Below are 13183 nucleotides of genomic sequence, written 5' to 3' on the forward strand. Positions count from 1 at the left end.
TACCAACATAATGTACTAGAATTTCGTACTTACTACCTAACATAATGCATCTAACAAGCTCCGCTGTGCCGGAGACACGAGATATATATAGTCAAGTTAAATAATTCTGTTTTGTACTTTTAAAGACACCTCTACAAGTATTAAAGGCACCTGTTTCCATTACAAATTTCTTTTAAACTTTATAAGGGGCGCCTTTAAACCTTTTGTTTCAATAAGGTCCTTTATTAATAGATCTCGGTTTCTCTCTCTCTTTAAATTAGGTAAAGAAAATAGAAGAACAACTCCCCCCACTAAAATGGAAACTAGCTCTAACCAATCTCTTTCGGCTGCTAATTGGGCCATTGCAGTGGCTAACCCACCTTCTCAAGCTCAGATTCCTCTACCACCACAGGACATCTTTCAACAGAGAGGAAAAAGAAAGGAGCATCACTCCCTTATTGAGGTCAAGATAGAGGAAGGAGAGGTAAGTAACAGTGTGGCTAAGAGGCAGAAAGATCGAATGATTGGCAATGTTGCTGGCAAGGGTAAGGAGCTTCAGTGGGTCTCGAAAAGTTCGTCTGAATCTTTGGGTTTCTCTTCTTCCATCCCTGATTGTTGGTTATACACACCTCCACCAGAATCTGTTGGAAGCCAGGAAGAGAAGAGAAGGCATGTGTTCGCTGATTCGTTGTTGGTCTCTCCTGGTCAATTCACTGATGCAAGGGAGGAAGGAGGCAGGGAACAGTCTAACTCTCTGGATTAACTTGTGTTTTAGCCTATTTTAAGTTATCGTTTATGGTTTTAGTAGTTATTTAGTTCTTAGTTTACTTTTAGTCTGTTAATTTAAGTTCATCCCTGTCTGTTTTTTGGTTTACAGAACAGTTCTCTATCTAATATAAGATAGATAGGAACTGTCTTCTGTTTTTTGCTTTCTAAGTTGATAGTTTATGTATGTTGTTGGGCTGGGATTAATCTTTTGTTAGTTACTGTTGATTATAGCATTCGGGTTGTATTTATTCTGGACTTTCTCTTTCGTTTTGTTGGTTTCAGTTTCTGTTCTGTTGTTTAGGATAGATTATTTTCTTTGTTTCCTGTTCTTCGTCGTTTCCTTCTCTTCTTCTATTTTTAGGTTTTAGTCCTTTGTTGGTTCCTGCTGGGCCTATTTTCTAGGCCTGGGAGGGTGCCTGCAGCTTTTATTGTTCATCCCCTGCCCAGTTTCTTTGTGGGCTTTTGGCCGGGGGCTATGAACAGCCCATCTATCCTGAGTTGGAATGTGAGGGGAGCTTCGTCCTTCCTCACTAAGAAACATATTATGAACATGATCATGAAAAGCAACCGGACATTATCATTCTCTCGGAGACGAAAAACAAATCTCATAACATGAGGAAAATTATTCCTTTAGACAAGAATTACTTGAGCTACTTTGTGGAACCCATCAATAAAGCGGGGGGTCTCGCTTTCTACTGGAAGCACCACCTTAATATTACTATTACCTATTCGGACAACAACATTATTCAAGCTGATTTATGTGAAGCTGGTTGGGCGGCTCCCATTACCATCACCGGTTTTTACGGCTCCCCCTATCACCATAACAAATACAAGCCCTGGAAAATCCTTAGACAGATTAACCCCAATAGAGATAACCCTTGGGTCCTCATCGGTGACCTTAATTGTATCCTTGACTCTAAGGAAAAACGAGGTGGAACTCATACCTCCAACTCTCTTGTTCCGAAGATCATTGATACAATGAATGAACTAGGTCTCACTGATTTGGGATATCAAGGTAATCCCTTTACTTGGAGTAATAAACAGCTAGGGGAGAACCTGATTCAGGAAAGACTAGATAGGGCGATGGCGAATCTTAACTGGCTTCAGCAATTCCATTCATACGGAGTCACTCATCTGGAGGCAGTGGGTTCAGATCATCTACCTATCCTCCTGGACAACAGGGACCCTAGCCAGATCCTCCCGAAACCCTTCAAGTTTCTCCGTACTTGGATGACGCACCCGGATTGCTTCAATTTCATTGAAGATAATTGGAATAACATTAAAAACCAACACACACCGAACCATATCCAAAGGGACCTTCAAAAACTGAGCATTCAGTTGACGAAGTGGAACAAAAGGGTCTTTGGTAATATCGAGAACAATATTAATAATATCATAAAGAGACTCATGAATAGCAGTTCAAAAGAAGAGGAACAAAATCTTAATCTTGCACTAGAAGAGCTTTATAGGCAGCAAGAGAGCTTATGGAAGGAGAAATCGAGAAACAATTTCATTACCCTAGGAGACAAAAACACGAAGTATTTTCACTCTCAAGCGATACAACGGAACCGAACCAACAAAATAAATGCGATCAAAGACAGCAATGGGGACTGGCAGGAAGATGCTAATACTATTCAAGACATTTTCACGGCTCACCTCCTCAATATTAGTACTTCCATTAACCCGAACATAGAACAGGATACTCTCAACCTCTTCGAGTCTTCGATAACTCAACAACAGAATAAGGATCTGCTTACGATTCCAGGTAGAGAGGAAATTGAATGGGCTATACATAACCTTAAGAAAGAAGCAGCCCCAGGACCAGATGGATACCCGCCTTTCTTTTTCCAATCTAATTGGGAAACGATCAATGCAGATATTTTGAACCTGGTGCAGAACTTTTTCATCACGGCTGAACTACCTCCAGACATTAACCATACTCATATTTGCCTCATTCCCAAAACCTCGGTACCACAAACCCCGGCTGACTTTCGTCCTATCAGCCTCCTGAACACCACCTACAAAATCATTACCAAAATTCTAGCAGACCGACTCAAACACACTTTAAAGCATATCATTTCACCTTTTCAAGCAGCTTACATCCCGGAGCGTCAAATTACAGATAACATTATAATGGGTCAAGAAATTATCCATTCCTTCAAGAAAATGAAAGGATCCACGGGCTACTTCGGATTAAAACTAGATATGTCTAAAGCCTTCGACAGGATTGAGTGGAATTTCCTCACGGACATTATGAGGAAACTAGGGTACGGTGAACACTGGATAAATATGATAAATTCTTGTATCTCCACCTCCTCGATGTCAGTTCTGATTAATGGTCGTCCGGGTAAGACATTCCATCCTACGAGAGGCATTAGGCAAGGCGATCCTTTGTCCCCTTTCCTTTTCACCTTGGCTATGGAAGGTTTGAGCCGCAATCTAATGGCTAATAACAATCATAATAGATTCACAGGTTTTCCTACTAACCATGCGGAATTTGAGATTTCGCACCTTCTTTTTGCAGATGACTGTATTATCTTTGGTAGGAACACGATGGATAACATTCACAATCTCAAGCATATTCTTCAAGAATTCTGCAATCAATCCGGACAGATGATAAATTATGCGAAATCCAACATTTTCTATTCTAAGAATTCGCACCCCAAATTCAAACGCATGATCATGAGAGCTCTGAAAGTTAAATATGCCTCTACTTCGGAGAAATATCTTGGAGCTCAACTTTTCATTGGCGCGAATAAAACTAAAATTTTTAAAGATATCCTGGAGCAAATCAAGGAAAAACTAGGTAAATGGAACAACTCTTTCTTATCACAAGCAGGTCGTACGGTGGTCATCTCGGCCATAGCGGCGGCTGTACCCCGTATCAGATGCAGTGTTTTGCCATTCCTAAAGGAATATGCAAAAGCATCAAGGCCGCTCAGCGGAACTTCTGGTGGGGTAAGTCAAAAGGCATTTGCACTAAAGCGTGGTCTGATATCTGCAAACCTAAAAACCAAGGAGGGTTGGGCCTTCACATGCCGGATATTGATAATACGGCTCTTCTTTCCAAGATGGCTTGGAGAATCAATATAGAACCGAATGCGATTTGGGTTAAAATGCTTAAAGCTAAATACTTTCCTCATACCTCTACTCCGGGCCCAACCAAAGCACATCATTCATGGATATGGAAAAATATCCGGAAAAATTATAATCACATTGAAGAATTAACAACATGGGAAGTGCAATCTGGTAATGATATCAACATATGGAATGACAGTTGGATCCCTGGGATCAGTAGCACTATTACTAACCACAATCAATCAGAACTTACGAGAGTTTCACAGCTCATCACAAATAACACCTGGAATGCTGATATTCTCAGAGATAACTTTGACGCAAACACTCAGAATCTGATTAATGCTATTCCGATCAACAGTGAAGGGAGAGATCAACGTAGATGGAAACTTACAAACTCGGGTAAATTCACAGTTTCTTCTATGTACCACTTCCTTAGCTCCAACCCGACGAACAATGATAATTCTAATCATAACTGGAATTATATCTGGTCTATTAATGCTATCCCGCGTATCAAGTTGTTCTTATGGAAAATCTGCACTAAAGCACTTCCAGTCAGAGAAAGAATAGGGAAATACATTGATAATAACATCTCCTGCCCGAATTGTAGTACTACAGAATCGATTGAACACGCACTACTGCATTGTGCTTTAGCCAAGAATATTTGGTTTCATTACAATATCATTTCAGAGAACATCTCTTCTGTTGCAGATTGGATATTCTCTTGGGAAGCCAATGAAAAATACTGTTACACCATAGATAACATACATTTAGCGATTATTTTATGGATTCTATGGAAGGTTAGATGCGATCACTGCTTCCAATATGAGATCAATGACACCAATTCGGTTATCAGAATGATAGAAAATTACCCGAAACTTCTGCAAAAACAAGAGAAAAATAAAAACAAAACAAAATTCATATGGCAGCCTCCGCCACAAAATTTCATAAAGATTAACGTTGATGCATCCTTCATTGACCTATCATCCAATGTAGGAATTAGCTTGATAGTTCATAATGCAGAATCTAAATTCATAGCAGCGCAAGTAAAATCCACTAGAGCCAGAAACAGCGAGGAAGGAGAGGCAATGGCAATCTTACAGGGTGTTATATGGGCTACAGAAAACAACTGCAAGAATATCATAATTGAAAGCGATAACATCAACATCATCAAGCATCTGCATAACAATAACCACTCGATTCAATGGCAGTCCCTGATGCACATTAGGAAAATTCGAGACAATTTTCCTGCATTCGAAGAGGTGAAATTCAAGTACACCAAGCGAGAATGCAACTCCAGTGCAGACAAATTAGCAAAATGGGCGAGAAAAGAAAAAGTTTCTAAGTCATGGAGAAATGTTCCTTTCATGTTAGTCAATAAGTAGTGTAATAACTTGGTTGTTTAATATATGTAGCATCTTTTCAAAAAAAAAAAAAAAAAAAAAGTCTGAAAATAGAAGAACAACTCAATGGGATTTTTCCCTCTTTCCTTTTTCTACAGTAACCCTAGGTTTCCATCTCAATCCAGCCAACAATCCATTACAGTGAACACCAATCTCCCAACTCCAATTATTGTTTCATAGTCATAAACTCCCAAACCCTAGATCTAGGTTTCATCACATTTAGTTAAATAATCCTATTCAGATTGGGGAAATATCTAATCTAAAGGTGTAATCAGTCTCCAACAGGCTAAGGAATTCAACTTGGAACAACTTGTAGCAAGGATCAACCGTGAGAAGGAGAGTATTGCGACAGGCATAGGATTTGTGCGAGCCAGGGAAGTACTCTAATCCAAATTATTGTCTTCCTTTATTGTGCTTATCATATCCTCTCTTGGATTTAGGTCGTAGTATATTTAGGGTTTTTATCGACCTACTGTTTTCTTCTTTAGGTAAATCTTATTTCCTGGAACATATTTCGTGTTCTCCCATTATCTGCTGTGGCAGTACCATGTCCATCTCTAATTTAGGTTGGAAAGTATAATTCTTGCATGTTGAAGTAAGAATTCTTTTGTATTTGTGCTCTGAGTCTTGGATTAATAGTATAATCTTTATTTTCCTATACGCTCAAATCTTTGCTGATCTGCATCTTGTTATAGTCTAAATTACTGATTTTGGTTGTCTATCTTGATCTTTTGATATTATCTGTTTGTTTATTTTTATTAATCAATGAAACTTCATATCATGATAGCGGTTATCAATTTCTGCTTTTATCTTTCTTCCGAATCAATCGCTTTGTTTCTCTTCCGTTTATTTCATGGATCATAACCGGATCATTTCTGGAATTACCAGTTCAATTCTCAAATCTCAGGTCTTTTACATAAAAACCTAAATCGCATAAAAACCTAAACATTGTGGTCTTTTTATGCGATTCTTTTTATGTAAATCGCATAAAAACCTAAACATTGCCCATCATAGTTTCATTTACTTGGAGGAACAAGATTTTCTTGATAGTACCTGATGAATTCAAAGTCTTGACTATCATTTTTTTATACAGTTGTTGTCTTCCTTTCTTGCTCTATCACTTACTTGTTATATCATTATATTATAAAGTTTTTTTTTTCTTATTTACACTACTGCACCTACTTCATAATAGTGGGAAGGATTACACATTTATCGACGATGGTGCTTATGAAAGTAGTGATGCTTAAGAAACTTTAATATCCAAGGGAGAATTGTACATTTGTTTGTTGTGATTAACAAGAGTTCTTTTCGTACGACTTCAAGAGACTTCTAGGTGAGACCCGAAAAATTCATATTTATTAATTGAAAGTCAGCAGTAGACATTCACTAGACAGTCTTAAAGAGGAAGTCCCTTTTTTTAATTTTGGTTGAGAAAGATGGTTCTTATTATTTAGAAATTGTACTTATTTTGTTAGGTTTCACAACCACCATAGTGTTCGAGTCCGAGGGTATGGTTTTGCAAGTTAGCTAGTTGAACTTAATGTTGTGGGCTATATGGTGTATGCCCTTCTCTTTGAGAACTATGAAGAGAATCTATTTGTACAATAGTTTTACACGAGCATATGTGAGGGGTTTGCATCTTAAGTTCGGAATTAGAACTGGAGATTAGGTCGTTGCTAAGAAAATCTGATTCGTAAATACAATTATCGCTTCGATTGTTTACAATGATCATTCCAGACAGGAACAAGCCTAGCGCCTAATAACTCTTCGATAATGGAGAGTCAGCGAGCTTATCCATATTTTTTTTTTGTATTAGTCTTCAAGAAGGATTCACTGAATCAAGTTCTTTTAGGCCTGGGAAATTAGATTTCGGTTTTCACAGAGCAATTAATATCTCTTATATTAGAAAATAAATTGGACTGTAGTATGAAAGACTTCATGAGATAATGACATCGAGTTATCGAAATCAGATTTGGACCCTGAGATGTAAATTGATTTCTCTTTAGGTAATGAAGCAAAAATCTGTTTTATTCTTAATGCCAAAAAAAAAATCATGCCAGGCTAGCCTCTTACTTGTTATATCATTATATTATAGAAGTTTTCGATGTTACGTTATGCAGGTACATATACATTCTATTTGTCCACCAATAATTAAGGGAAGGATTCCACAATCCCGGGTATTAATGCTTAAGACATGCTGTATATATCTTGTTTTACCCAATAATTGGTGTTTTTTTTTTATCTTATTTACACTATTGCAGCTTCTTCATAATAGTGGGAAGGATTATACATTTATCGGTAGTGATGCTTAAGAAACGTTAATGTGCTATGTCGTATATTGTTCCATCAATACTCAAGGGAGTATTATACATTTGTCCGTTGTGATGCTTAAGCATTGAAACTTTAATGTGGTATAAACCATTGTTCCTTCAAAAATCGAGAGAAAGATTATACATTTGTTGGTTGTGATGCTCGAGAAATGGAACCTTAAAGTAGTATACCACATTGTTCGGTCGATATTTTCGGGAAGGATTATACATTTGTCGGTTGTGATGCGTAAGAAATGGAACTTTAATGTGGTATACCACATTGGCTCATCCATTTTTTCAAGAAAGATTACAAGTTTGTCGGTTGTGGAGCATGAGAAATGGAGTTTCAATGTGGTGTACCTCATTGTTCCATCGATATTTTCGGGAAGGATTATACATTTGTCGGTTGTGATGGCAAGATGTGGAACTTTAATGTGGTATATACCACTTTGTTCCATTCATATTTTCGAGAAGGATTATATCTTTGTCGGTTGTGATGCCTTAGAAATGGAACTTTAATGTGGTATACCACATTATTCCATCGATATTTTCGGGAAGGATTATACCATTGTCGGTTGTGATGCCTTAGAAATGGAACTTTAATGCGGTAAACCACATTGTTCCATCAATATTTTCGGGAAGGAATATACATTTGTCCGTAATGAAGCCTAAGAAATGGAACTTTAATGTGGTATACCACATTGTTCAATCAATATTTTCGAGAATGATTATACGTTTGTCGGTTGTGATGCCTAAGAAATGGATCTTAAATGTGGTATATCACATTGTCCTATAAGTACGTTCGAGAAGGATTACGCATTTGTCAGTTGTGATGCCTAAGAAATGAAAATTTAATGTATACCACATTGTGCCATGAATAATTTCGAGAAAGATTATGCATTTGTCGGTTGTGATGCCTAAGAAATGGAACTTTAATGTGGTATACCACATTGTTCCATCTGTATTTTTGGGAAGGAAACATTTGTGGGTTTTGATACCTAAGAAATGAAACTTTAATGTGGTATACCACATTGTTCCATAATATTTTCGGGAAGGATTATACATTTGTCTGTTTGGTGCCTGAGAAAAGGAACTTCACGAGACTTGTAGGTGAGTCTCGAAAAATTCATATTGATTAATTGAAAGTCCGCAGAAGACATTCACTAAGACAGTCTTAAAGAGGTATTAAGTTCCTTTATTTTACTTTTGGTTAAGAAAGATGGTTTCTTATTATTTAGAAATGGTTTCACACCCAACGTTGTGTCTGAGGTCGAAGGTATGGTGTATGCCTTTGTTTTTTTAATATATGTACTATACTATTACATATTAGTAATTTGAGTTTCAAGTCAAGCTATATAAAGTGCATATTGTTCCATTCTGGTTGGGCTATCACATAAGTGAGATACCATACTGGTTGTATCACGGTGTAAGTCGTATTTGTCTTATTGTCTACATGGTGCTATATAAAGTGTATCCATGTGCTTGTCAGTTTGAGTAGTAATAAGTATTTCTTGTTTTCCAAATAGTCCACAAGTGTCATTCTATATTTTGAACTGTAATTCAAATAGTTCTACCAGTGGGTATTGATTGTTACGCTGCGTGTTTCTATGCTCGTTTAATTTATTTCAAAACAGACAATGCAGCTACAATTTTTTGTAGTTGGTACTTACAATGCAGTAATAGTTCAAATGATGTAATTAGTGGCTAGTCAAATTGTGGTAAATATTTTTCTGTTCTTATGCTGCTTACTAGTACGATCAAGGACAATACCCTACCATCAGTAATTAGGCTTCAAGAAGGATTCATTGAATGCCTAACAAGTTTCTTTCGGATAAGTAAGAGATATATTACTAAATAGCCGTAAAGATTACACATATATCTTCTTCAGTTAAAAAACATTTGAGAAATCTGAAGAGAATCAGTTTGTACAATAGTTTTACAAGAACATCTGTGAGGGGTTTGCATCTTAAGTTCGGAATTAGAACTAGAGATTAGTTCGTTTGCTAAGCCAATCTGATTGGTAAATACAATTATCGCTTCGATCATTTACAATGATCATTCCAGGCAAGAACAAGCATAGCGCCTAATATCTCTTCTATAATGGAGAGTCAGCGAGCTTATCCATGTTTTTCTTGTATTAGTCTTCAAGAAGGATTCATTGAATCAAGTTATCTCAGCCCTGGGAAATTAGATTTTGGTATTCACAGAACAATTAATCTCTCTTATATTAAAGAACAAATAAGACTGTAGTATAGAAAAGGCTTCATCAATAAACTGCCATATTATTGATTTCAATTTTATCGTTGTCTCATGTTTCAACATTGAGATAATGACATCGATTTTTAAAAATCAGAATTTGGACTTTGATATGTAAATTGATTTCTCTTTAGGTAATGAAGCAAAAATCTGTTCTATTCTTAATGGCGAGAAAAAATCATGCCGGTCACTCACTTCTAGTCTTCTTCCTCTTACTTGTTATATCATTATATTATAGAAGTTTTCGATGTTACGTTATGCAGGTACATATACATTCTATTTGTCCACCAATAATTAAGGGAAGGATTCCACAATCCCGGGTATTAATGCTTAAGACATGCTGTATATATCTTGTTTTACCCAATAATTTGTGTTTTTTTATCTTATTTACACTATTGCAGCTTCTTCATAATAGTGGGAAGGATTATACATTTATCGGTAGTGATGCTTAAGAAACGTTAATGTGCTCTATCGTATATTGTTCCATCAATACTCAAGGGAGTATTATACATTTGTCCGTTGTGATGCTTAAGCATTGAAACTTTAATGTGGTATACCCCATTGTTCCTTTAAAAATCGAGAGAAAGATTTTACATTTGTTGGTTGTGATGCTCGAGAAATGGAACCTTAAAGTGGTATACCACATTGTTCCATCGATATTTTCGGGGACGATTTAAATTTGTCGATTGTGATGCCTAGGAAATGGAACTTTAATGTGGTATACCACATTGGCCCATCCATTTTTTTCAAGAAGGATTACAAGTTTGTTGGTTGTGGTGCATGAGAAATGGAGTTTCAATGTGGTGTACCTCATTGTTCCATCGATATTTTCGGGAAGGATTATACATTTGTCGGTTGTGATGGCAAGATGTGGAACTTTAATGTGGTATACCACTTTGTTCCATTCATATTTTCGAGAAGGATTATATCTTTGTCGGTTGTGATGCCTTAGAAATGGAACTTTAATGTGGTATACCACATTATTCCATCGATATTTTCGGGAAGGATTATACCATTGTCGGTTGTGATGCCTTAGAATTGGAACTTTAATGCGGTAAACCACATTGTTCCATCAATATTTTCGGGAAGGAATATACATTTGTCCGTAATGAAGCCTAAGAAATGGAACTTAAATGTGGTATACCACATTGTTCAATCAATATTTTCGAGAATGATTATACGTTTGTCGGTTGTGATGCCTAAGAAATGGATATTAAATGTGGTATATCACATTGTCCTATAAGTACGTTCGAGAAGGATTACGCATTTGTCAGTTGTGAACGTGTGATGCCTAAGAAATGAAAATTTAATGTATACCACATTGTGCCATGAATAATTTCGAGAAAGATTATGCATTTGTCGGTTGTGATGCCTAAGAAATGGAACTTTAATGTGGTATACCACATTGTTCCATCTGTATTTTTGGGAAGGAAACATTTGTGGGTTTTGATACCTAAGAAATAAAACTTTAATGTGGTATACCACATTGTTCCATAATATTTTCGGGAAGGATTATACATTTGTCGGTTTTGGTGCCTGAGAAAAGGAACTTCAAGAGACTTGTAGGTGAGTCCTCGAAAAATTCATATTGATTAATTGAAAGTCCGCAGAAGACATTCACTAAGACAGTCTTAAAGAGGTATTAAGTTCCTTTATTTTACTTTTGGTTAAGAAAGATGGTTTCTTATTATTTAGAAATGGTTTCACACCCAACGTTGTGTTTGAGGTCGAAGGTATGGTGTATGCCCTTGTTTTTTTAATATATGTACTATACTATTACATATTAGTAATTTGAGTTTCAAGTCAAGCTATATAAAGTGCATATTGTTCCATTCTGGTTGGGCTATCACATAAGTGAGATACCATACTGGTTGTATCACGGTGTAAGTCCTATTTGTCTTATTGTCTACATGGTGCTATATAAAGTGTATCCATGTGCTTGTCAGTTTGAGTAGTAATAAGTATTTCTTGTTTTCCAAATAGTCCACAAGTGTCATTCTATATTTTGAACTGTAATTTCAAATAGTTCTACCAGTGGGTATTGATTGTTATGCTGCGTGTTTCTATGCTTGAATAATTTATTTCAAAACACACAATGCAGCTACAATTTTTTGTAGTTGGTACTTACAATGCAGTAATTGTTCAAATGATGTAATTAGTGGCTAGTCAAATTGTGGTAAATATTTTTCTGTTCTTATGCTGCTTACTAGTACGATCAAGGACAATACCCTACCATCAGTAATTAGGCTTCAAGAAGGATTCATTGAATGCCTAACAACTTTCTTTCGGATAAGTAAGAGATATATTACTAAATAGCCGTAAAGATTACACATATGTCTTCTTCAGTTAAAAAACATTTGAGAAATCTGAAGAGAATCAGTTTGTACAATAGTTTTACAAGAACATCTGTGAGGGGTTTGCATCTTAAGTTCGGAATTAGAACTAGAGATTAGTTCGTTTGCTAAGCCAATCTGATTGGTAAATACAATTATCGCTTCGATCATTTACAATGATCATTCCAGGCAAGAACAAGCATAGCGCCTAATATCTCTTCTATAATGGAGAGTCAGCGAGCTTATCCATGTTTTTCTTGTATTAGTCTTCAAGAAGGATTCATTGAATCAAGTTATCTCAGCCCTGGGAAATTAGATTTTGGTATTCACAGAACAATTAATCTCTCTTATATTAAAGAACAAATAAGACTGTAGTATAGAAAAGGCTTCATCAATAAACTGCCATATTATTGATTTCAATTTTATCGTTGTCTCATGTTTCAACATTGAGATAATGACATCGATTTTTAAAAATCAGAATTTGGACTTTGATATGTAAATTGATTTCTCTTTAGGTAATGAAGCAAAAATCTGTTCTATTCTTAATGGCGAGAAAAAATCATGCCGGTCACTCACTTACGAAATTTGCATCAAAAAGTTCGAAAATTAGAATGATTTTGTCACCTTGTTTCGTAAGAGAAAAACAAACTGGTCGAGATGGGTAATAATCTACTAAAATCGTGAATTGGTCAATTTTGTAGCTCTAACTATTAAACAATGTCCAGTATGTTGCATTACAATACCTAGATCCTTATACAAGGATGACTCTAACTAATATATTGTTAGTGTGGATGATCCCCTCAAACAAGTACAAGCTTCTCGTGTAATGTCTATTTTATTACAGAACCCCTTAAGTCACGAAGCATATCAGATATCTGCATTCATATTAAGGTTGTTAAATTATGCTAACCCAAAGTTGGGAGGTCAACTTATTGGTTTTTAAAGAGCAAATCTCTCCTATAATAGAGAATGTAATGGACTACAAAACGTTCCATGGGTAACCAGTTTACGATTCATTTTATTCTTTCACATAAAATTAATATTGAATTCTCGTATGTAA

General features: G+C 36.1%; 1 long non-coding RNA gene across 1 annotated transcript; it reads left to right on the plus strand.

Annotated features, from left to right (window-relative positions):
• The first annotated feature begins 253 nt into the window (after window positions 1-253).
• Window positions 254-9955, plus strand: LOC147549553 (uncharacterized). Its single transcript, XR_015237920.1, has 2 exons — window positions 254-305; window positions 5238-9955. It is a non-coding gene; the product is annotated as an uncharacterized LOC147549553 (long non-coding RNA).
• The last annotated feature ends 3228 nt before the right edge of the window (window positions 9956-13183 follow it).

The sequence above is a fragment of the Eschscholzia californica genome, unplaced genomic scaffold, assembly GCF_041429995.1.
Source record: "Eschscholzia californica isolate CP2 unplaced genomic scaffold, dmEscCali1.0.p SCAF_3, whole genome shotgun sequence".
NCBI classification, from domain to species: Eukaryota; Viridiplantae; Streptophyta; class Magnoliopsida; order Ranunculales; family Papaveraceae; genus Eschscholzia; species Eschscholzia californica.